Source organism: Littorina saxatilis, linkage group LG15 (genome assembly GCF_037325665.1).
Source record: "Littorina saxatilis isolate snail1 linkage group LG15, US_GU_Lsax_2.0, whole genome shotgun sequence".
NCBI classification, from domain to species: Eukaryota; Metazoa; Mollusca; class Gastropoda; order Littorinimorpha; family Littorinidae; genus Littorina; species Littorina saxatilis.
This window is the reverse complement of record NC_090259.1, coordinates 39,890,343-39,900,313: the sequence shown is the minus strand read 5'-3', so window position 1 is coordinate 39,900,313 and position 9,971 is coordinate 39,890,343. Positions and strand designations below refer to the sequence as shown.

Below are 9,971 nucleotides of genomic sequence, written 5' to 3'. Positions count from 1 at the left end.
ATTATGTACAACCTATGTAGCCAACATCTGCAAAGTCTCAATGCTATACAACAAAAAACTCTTTGTTCTACAGCCGCTCAAAGATATGTTCCAGATGCCCGCCCCGGCGCTGCAGGCAGACTTGGATTCGCCTGGCAAAGTTCTCAATGACCCTCCTGCACTCCTCTCTCGGGATGGCTCTGATGGCTGCTGTGATGGCTGCTTTGAGGTCAGGGATGGTCTGGGGGTTGTGCTCATACACCCTGTCCTTGAGGTAACCCCACAGGTAGAAGTCTGGGGGGTTCAGGTCTGGTGAGTGCGGTGACCACTCCGGGTGGCACCTGCGGCTGATGAGTCGGTCCTCGAAGCGCTGCTGCAGCCACTCCAGGGATACATTGGAGGTGTGAGGGGTGGCTCCGTCCTGTTGAAACCACTGGAGGGCTCTGTCAATGCCTCTACGTCGGCCAAGTGCTACCCAGAACTTGCGCAGGACCTGGATGTAGCGCTCCGTGTTCACAGTCAAGGACCGCTCGTCATCGTCCTCAAACCAGAATGGCCCGATAATGCCATGAGTTGAAATGGCCACCCAGGCAGTACACTTGACAGAGTGCAAGGGCCTTTGCAGGCAGTGGTCAGGGGGTGTGCTGCCCCAGAAGATGTTATTCTTAGAGTTAACGTGCCCAGACAGCAGAAAGTGGGCCTCGTCTGAAAACCACATGTTGTCGAGAAAGTCCGGTTCATCGTCAATCCTGTCTGAAAACCACTGGCACATGGTGACTCGCTTCCTCATGTCGTCAGCTGTGAGCTTGTGCTTGATTTGAATCCTGTAGGGATACAGATGGAGATCTGAGATCAAAATTCTTCTTACAGACTCCCGGTTGATGCCAAGCTCTTGACTTCGCCGACGCACAGACTTGCTTGGGCTGTGGACAACAGAGTCTCTGACTGCAGCAACATTGTCTTGTGTCCGTGCTGATTTTGGTCGCCCAGAGTGTGATTGTCTGTTTTTGTCTTTTGCATTGAGGTTATTCACAGCCCCATGGGTTCTGAACTTTTTAACCCATCCGCAGATCACTGAGCTGACAGGAAATTCACGACAATTAAAATGGTCTTTGAATCGCAATTGCGTTTCCCGGAAAGACTTCAGCCGAAAATATGTCTCAACTGCAAATGTCTTTTGCTCTGTAGTCCAAGGCATCTCGAAGCTCACACGTGGTAGACTCTTAGATCAATCCGTCTTCTTAATGAATCTGAAACAAATAACAGAATTACTTGAATATTGCGGAAATTATTCAACTTTTTATGAGCTCTGTTTTTTTTGTGTCACCCTGTAGTTGGGTAATATGTTGGCACAGATGGGTACATTGTCCTTGTTTTAATCCAACTTTGCCTTCTTAAATTATTTTTTTAGAAGGTTTATAAGGGGAAGTTTCTTGGCTCAGATTGCACCAGATTGCTCCATTTTTATATTTAGTCAAGTTTTGACTAAATATTTTAACATCGAGGGGGAATCGAAACGAGGGTCGTGGTGTATGTGCGTGTGTCTGTGTGTCTGTGTGTCTGTGTGTCTGTGTGTCTGTGTGTGTGTGTAGAGCGATTCAGACTAAACTACTGGACCGATCTTTATGAAATTTGACATGAGAGTTCCTGGGTATGAAATCCCCATAAGTTTTTCTCCTTTTTTTGATAAATGTCTTTGATGACGTCATATCCGGCTTTTCGTGAAAGTTGAGGCGGAACTGTCACGCCCTCATTTTTCAACCAAATTGGTTGAAATTTTGGTCAAGTAATCTTCGACGAAGCCCGGGGTTCGGTATTGCATTTCAGCTTGGTGGCTTAAAAATTAATTAATGACTTTGGTCATTAAAAATCTGAAAATTGTAAAAAAAATTAAACATTTATAAAACGATCCAAATTTACGTTTATCTTATTTTCCATCATTTGCTGATTCCAAAAACATATAAATATGTTATATTCGGATTAAAAACAAGCTCTGAAAATTAAATATATAAACATTATTATCAAAATTAAATTGTCCAAATCAATTTAAAAACACTTTCATCTTATTCCTTGTCGGTTCCTGATTCCAAAAACATATAGATATGATATGTTTGGATTAAAAACACGCTCAGAAAGTTAAAACAAAGAGAGGTACATAAAAGCGTGCTATCCTTCTCAGCGCAACTACTAAACCGCTCTTCTTGTCAATTTCACTGCCTGAACGGTGGAATGACGATGCTATGAGTATACGGTCTTGCTGAAAAATGGCATTGCGTTCAGTTTCATTCTGTGAGTTCGACAGCTACTTGACTAAATATTGTATTTTCGCCTTACGCGACTTGTTCTTGTTTTTATCAACATTTTCCGGCTCCCCCCAGGAAATTCGGGGGCTTCGCATCCTCAACTAAACGCTTCGCGTCGTTGACCTGTCCCAAAAAGAAATGTGGACCCCCCCCCCCGCCCCTAAAAATGATGTGATCCGCCTCTGCAGACACACACACACACACACACACCACAACCACCACCACTGACGTCTCGGTTACCTGCAGTTGGTTACCACACACACATACACACACCGAGCGTGGCACAACCACACACACACACACACACACATACATACACACACACACACAAACAAACACACACACACACACACATACACATACACAAACAAACAAACAAACACACACACAAACAAACAAACAAACACACACACACACACTCAAACACACACACACCACCACCACCACCACCACTGACGTCTCGGTTACCTGCAGTCTATGTCAAAACATTGCATCTTTCATTCAGAAACCAACACAAATACTTAACACCGATGACCTTGACCTAGACTGATGTGACTTACCACAACAGTCTCCTCTGTTGGTAATTGTGACAGAAAAGACGCTGAAGGTCGCAGCAAGGTCAACCTGCCACCAGTGCATTGTTCCATGGGATTTACTGGTATGCGCGCAGGAGCCCTTCCAGTAGTCAGGGTTCAAATTCCCGTCGACCGCCAGGTGGGCAAAGCCATACTTCTCCTCGTACGTGTTGCTTTGTGTGGCTCTCTTGTGAACTGCCACGTTGCTCCGTGTACCTGGAGGTAAGACACGAAGAAAGGAGAAAGAACGAAATGAGTAAAGAAAGAAAGATGAAAGAAAAAAAAGACGAACAAAAAGAGAATCAAGTCACGTGAAGTGAAATTAATTCAATAAGTCAATCTGTCAAACACACAGAATAATACTGAACGCAGTGCATTTCACGAATAAAGAAGATATGCTGCGACCGAGACTGAAAGCGCTGGCAATCATTGTTTGTTTGTTCTTTCCTTCAGTACGAATGAAACATGATTGTGTGTGTTTTTTTTGTTTGTTTTTTTTACCTTTATGTATCTTCCTGTACGTCCTCGCTCCCGTTACTGTTGTTGCATTTCCACTCTGTGACGTCAGTTCTGTAGAATATCCACGGCATGGTCTTTTGGGGACAACGTCCTCCTTTGTGACGTTATCAGTGACGTAAGTGAAAGTGACGCAGTATGAATGGCCACAACACAGCCTGGCACATTCCAACACAGATCGTACCTCTGTTTGGAATTCAGTATCATGCGCGTGGACCAAATCATCTAAAGTTACGATTCTTTGAAAGCTAGATATAAAATTTGCCGCTGTCGCAGCTTGAAACCAAATTAAAAAGTAGACAGAAAACGATGTAACCGCAACTTCCACTGCCCTCATTGTTGCAGTTTCAAGGCGTACCTACTCAGTGTAGCTGGCTCTTGCTGGTAACGAACAAGTCTGATATCAAATGCGTCACGTCGCATGGCTGCCGCAACTGAATGACCCTGTATATACTCATATTTTCTAAAACAAGGGCAATATTCTCTTACATTATTGACTGATTTAGTGCAAACAGTACTGTGGGCCGCCTCACAACCGTTTAATAAAAAAAAATTTAAAAACGAAAAACACATACACTCCGATCGCATCAATGCGACATACCTCCTGGTGTAAACAGTCTCTTGTGCTAAACACGTAGCATGGCCTCCGCGAACAAACGTTTACCCAATATTTACAAGAAAAAAAAACCGAAGGAAAAAGAAGAAGAAAAGAAAAGAAAAACACTGAGTGACTGATCCAGCGCAAAAAAAGTCCTCACTGTTAAATATTGAATAAATGTCCCGATGCTAAAATTGAATACAGTTTTGTTTAATTAAACCAAGTCCTTTGGATCGCTTCACAACTGTTCGATAATGATCATCTGCCGGCTTCGGTCTCATCAATGCATCAAAGATATGAGCACCACATGATCTTACCCATGGACGCGGCTATCTTAAATGTTAGGCCTAAAAAAAAATAGGTGTGGTTACGGTAACCCGACCTACCCTATGTTTTGGGGCCGACCCTATAACTTTTTATTACATTTGTAAAATAAAAAAATAAAAAATAAATAAAATAAAAAGAGTGCAGAAAACGCAATGAAAGCGACAGCGCTCGAGTCGCACACTTATTTCCCTGTCAAGTAGGTTTAATTTGTACACATTAGAAAAGAAGTTTAAAAAAAAAAGTGATTGCCTACCTTCCTACCCTATTTTTGTGTGGCTATGTTACCTTAACACACCTTTTTTTTTTTGGCCTTACAATAGGTCTGTCCAGGCAAGAAAAAATCGTTCACTTGCACACATTACAAAGCAAGTCCTCTTTTAAGACACTCCGATTTAAGACCTTCTGGCTTGTATTGCTTGTATTAAGACCTTGCGTTTTCAGATTTCCTGTCCACATATAACGTCTGTAAGGCCTAAAAAAAATAGGTGTGGTTACGGTAACCCGACCTACCCTATTTTTAGGGGCCGACCCTATAACTTTTTATTACATTTGTCAAAAAAACCAAAAACACATAAGAAATCGAGTGCAGAAAACGCAATGAAAGCGACAGCGCTCGAGTCGCACACTTATTTCCCTGTCAAGTAGGTTTAATTTGTACACATTAGAAAAAAAAGTTTTAAAAAATAAAGTGATTACCCTATTTTTTTGTGGCTATGTTACCTTAACCACACCTTTTTTTTTTGGCCTTACAATAGGTCTGTCCAGGCAAGAAAAAATCGTTCACTTGCACACATTACAAAGCAAGCCCTCGTTTAAGACACTCCTTCTTCTTGTTCTTCTGCGTTCGTGGGCTGAAACTCCCACGTACACTACGTGTTTTTGCACGAGTGGAATTTTACGTGTATGACCGTTTTTACCCCGCCATTTAGGCAGCCATACGCCGCTTTCGGGGGAAGCATGCTGGGTATTTTCGTGTTTCTATAACCCACCGAACTCTGACATGGATTACAGGATCTTTTTCGTGCGCCCTTGGTCTTGTGCTTGCGTGTACACACGGGGGTGTTCGGACACCGAGGAGAGTCTGCACACAAAGTTGACTCTGAGAAATAAATCTCTCGCCGAACGTGGGGACGATTTAAGACTTTCTCTCTTGTATTAAGACCTGGCGTTTTCAGATTTCCTGTCCACATATAACGAGAGGAGATTACTAAATTGGAGGGACTTGAGGTAGCCATGTTTGTCGTGTCGAGCAGAACATTGTTAACTTTCACGGGAGACGGGTGTGTCTGCCCGGGTCTCTACATTTTATAGAATGTTTCTCAAGTAGCATTGAGGTCGACTGTATGTGACTCATGCTTGGATGAATCATGTTTGATTCAATGCTGTGAATATACAGGTATTTATTGAATTGTATTTGTTCAGTAATCTTGACTTGTGACATGACTTTGAGAATAATGTTGTGAATTGGATTAGGAGATGTGTGAGCTGTTGTCAGCCATTTTGGAAAGGAATGTTTGTATTTTTCATGGTAATGGAGTATTTGGTAAATGAGCTGAAATCAAGGGCGGATCTGGGGGGGGGGGGTTACACGGGTTACGTAACCCCCCCACCCCCCACCCCCCCAAAAAAGAGGTAATTTATTGGCTCAGGATGCACCAGATAGCTCTATTTTGCTTCTTTGGATAAAAAAAATTTCCGGGGGGGCATGCCCCCGGACCCCCCTAGAGGCTTAGGCGCCTTCGGCGCCGTCAACTTGTATCTTCGCAGTCATTTTGTAACCCCCCCCTCCAAAGTGAATTGATCCGCCCTTGTGAAATGATACTGTAATAGCATAGGCTAGTTGACGGATGAATGTGATATTATTGAGTAAGAGTGGAATTAATATTTTGTGGAGAAGTTTGACTAAAAACTGAGTGGTTTAGACTTATGATAGCATAAACTTTTTATACAGCACCCCGGTGGGAGCGAGGGTGTACTCCACTGCGGGAAAGACGGAAAAAGATGAACATCCCCTCCTTGTCGCCACTACATAGACGGTCGTCGGATGAAACGGCACAAGGTTGTAACGCAGCGCAGGAATTCGTGGATCCGGTGGAATCCCACCCCATGTCACCATGGTCGTAATCTTTCATTGGTGTGATATGGATCAAGTAAATGAACCCGCTGAACTGTGAGTAACCACTGAACTGTGAGTAACCACTGAACTGTGAGTAACAAGTGAACTGTGAGTAACAAGTGACGATCGCGACGTCATCGAGGAACAGATATTCCTCCACATAACTATTCAACCGATTATTATATTATAGTGAATGCAAGTGACTGTAGATTGTATGTGAATTACCATATTTGTATTTTGTGTGATGACTTAAATATAGGTACGAGGGCAAAGGGAAATAACTTGCTTAAGTCTTTGTGTCTAGTTTGATTGCTGTGTGTGTGTGTGTGTGTGTGTGTGTGTGTGTGTGTGTGTGTGTGTGTGTGTGTGTGTGTGTGTGTGTGTGTGTGTATGTGTATACGAATACGAATACGAATACGAATAAACTTTATTGTCATGAATCGTAGTGTTTAAAAGACACGGGAAGATAAATAACCAAATGATTACATTGTTTCTTTTTTTTTTGGAAGCTATTATATACATTCAAAATTCTCCCAATTTAGTTTGTACTTTGTCTACTTGCAAAAGTTGACTTGGTACATCATATGAATATATATGTCGATTAATTTCACTCATGACAGATTTTCGTAATAGGTAGTTTTCTATGCAGTTATGTAGAAAATGTATTTCATCTTCTATTACTCCACATGTTTCACATAATATATTTTCCCTGAGTGTATTGCTGTATCTACCACTTTCAATTTTCAGGTCGTGGGCACTTATTCTTAGTTTACACAACGATTGTTTATATTTTCTCTGTTTTATGCATAACAGATATGGTTCCGTTTTATAATTTGTTACTATTCTTTGATAAAAATTTAACTTTGGTGAACTTTTTATTTGACCTTTCCAGAATTGTATATATTGGAGTTCTAATTCATGACATATAACATATTTTAACCTTTTGACATTAAATTAAAGTGGACTGATTTTTCCACACATGATCTAATCCAATTGTGTGTGTGAGTGTGTGTGTGTGTGTGTGTGTGTGTGTGTGTGTGTGTGTGTGTGTGTGTGTGTGTGTGTGTGTGTGTGTTTTCTTGTTGTTGTTTAAAAAACCCAGTTTAAAAAAAATATATTATTTTTATTTTTTGGGGGAGGGGGTCACAAATATAAGCAAAATAACGGCGCAGCCTTTACTTTACGACGATAAAAAACACCAGCAGGCAATATAACCGTACATGCGGAGGTGGAGCCCCACCAGCTGCTGCTGTTGTCAACATCGAACACCTGTCATCGATTTTCGGATTGTTCATTCACAAGCTTCTTACCACCAGTACCCCCCCAAGCCCTAAACCCCGCATGACTGTCTGGGCTGACACCGTATTTGTCAGCGCCCAGTGACAGACATCGGACATTTTGAACGACGCACATTTGATGTGTCCGGTCAAAGTCAGCCCACTGTGTTAACGTTGTGTGACCGAGACTGTCGAGAGACATAATTATGGGCCATTTTGAACTACGCACATTTGGTCACATCGTCTTAGTCAGTCCACTATGTTAACGTTGTGTGACCGAGACTTTCGAGAGACATGGGCCATGTTGAACTACGCACATTTGATTCAAATCGTCTTAGTCAGCCCGCTGTGCATTCTGGAAGATACATTTTTAACATTTTTTGGACGACGCACATTTGATTCACATCGTCTTGGTCAGCCCACTGTGTTAACGTTGTGTGACTGAGACTGTTGAGAGACATGGGACATTTTGAACGACACACATTTATAATTCATATCGTCTTGGCATTCTGGACGATACACATTTGATTCACATCGTCTTAGTAAACCCACAGTGTTAACATTGTATGGCCGAGATTTGGAATGACACGCATTCGATTAACATCGTCTTGGTCATCCCACTGTTTTAACGTTGTGTGATTGGGCATTGTGAATGACACACCCTTTATTCACAATGTATTGGCAATCTGGACGATCTGGACGATACTCATTTGATTTAGATCGTATGTTGAGATTGTGTTATCGAGACAGTTGCCGATTGGTAGACATCTGGACATTCTGAACGACACACACTTGATGTAGGCCCTACATTGCCGTGGTGTTTTGAACGATGGACATTTAATTTACATCGTCTCGGTCAATTGCAACCCGCACTGTTAACATTGCAAAACCGATACTATTGGGAGACGTGGGCTATTTTAAACGATACACATTTCGTCCAGTGGAGGTTCGGAGTGTTTTCTCTCCCATGCCTACGACCGGATACTGAAACATAAAACTGGTTTCTGTCGTGTTTTATTTTTGTTTTGACTGAAACATAAACTCGGAAAGTCGAAAACGTACACCTACTAGTCTATAGTTTGGCACGTCAACATGAACTCTGAAACTGTGGGGCGTACGCCTAGTTGGATTCTTAAAGTAAAGTCTGAAACCTGTAAGAGTAAAATTACAATTTGATACTTGAAAGAGAGAGGTGAAATTGAACTCGAACTCTCGTACAGTGCACATCCACAGTTTGATACTTCAATGTGAACCATGAAACCTAGAATTGTGTACGCTTCAATGGTGAAACAAGAGTGAACGCTGAAAGGTTGAAGCCACGCCAGCAGCGTGTGGTACCTAAAAGAGAACATTGGAACCTTAAAGCAAACTCCTACAGTTCGGTAACTGAACGTGGGATGTGAAATATGAACATGTACGCCTACAATGTGATACTTGACTGAAAACTAAGCAAACGCCTACAGTTCGATAACTGAACGTGGGATGTGAAATATGAACATGTACGCCTACAATGTGATACTTGACTGAAAACTAAGCAAACGCCTACAGTTCGGTAACTGAACGTGGGATGTGAAATATGAACATGTACGCCTACAATGTGATACTTGACTGAAAACTAAGCATACGCCTACAGTGATATGTTGAAAAGAGAACCCTGAAACGTAAACACTGTCAGCATACGACAACAGTGAGATATCTGAAAGTGAACGCTGAAACGTGAACATTGTCAGCATACGCCAACAGTGAAATATTTGAAAATTAACCCTGAAACCCGATAGAAGTGTACGCCTACAGTGTAATACATTTAAGTGAATTTTGAAACGTGAAAGTCTACGCTGGTACATGGTGACATTCTGAGTAACTAGAATGAGATCTTGACCTTGACAAGATATTACAAGTCCCATCACCAGTATACATACAACAGTTTGTTAGTGTTTTAGTGTGGGAAGCTGAACCCGCCTTGGTAGTTTTGTGAGATACAGACCCAGTAACTACCTGACAGGAAGTGTTCTTGTCATAACAGACTCCAGGCAGTGCTACTCAGTAAGGTACGTTGATAAAACTCCCCCCCCCCACACACACACACAAGAGACATGTTTTTCATAAGTAATAATGATGTGCACTGTTCGATAACTGTCACTTTGCTTGTTTGAATGTAAAAGAGAGAGAGAGAGAGAGAGAGAGAGAGAGAGAGAGAGAGAGAGAGAGAGAGAGAGAGAGAGAGAGAGAGCGAGAGCGAGAGGGAATTTGAGAGAGAGAAAGAGAGCGAGTGTGTGTTGT

The 9,971-nt window shown here is 42.0% G+C and overlaps 1 protein-coding gene across 2 annotated transcripts in view; it reads left to right on the top strand.

The window, feature by feature from the left end:
• The first annotated feature begins 7,665 nt into the window (after positions 1–7,665).
• Positions 7,666–9,971, top strand: part of LOC138949303 (uncharacterized) — a 32,503-nt gene continuing 30,197 nt past the window's right edge. The window contains exon 1 of one of the 2 annotated variants that reach the window (XR_011450225.1): positions 7,666–9,739. The gene's annotated coding sequence lies outside the window, so the exon portion shown is untranslated. The remainder of the gene's footprint in view (positions 9,740–9,971) is intronic. The other variant, XM_070321090.1, reaches the window with a different exon arrangement.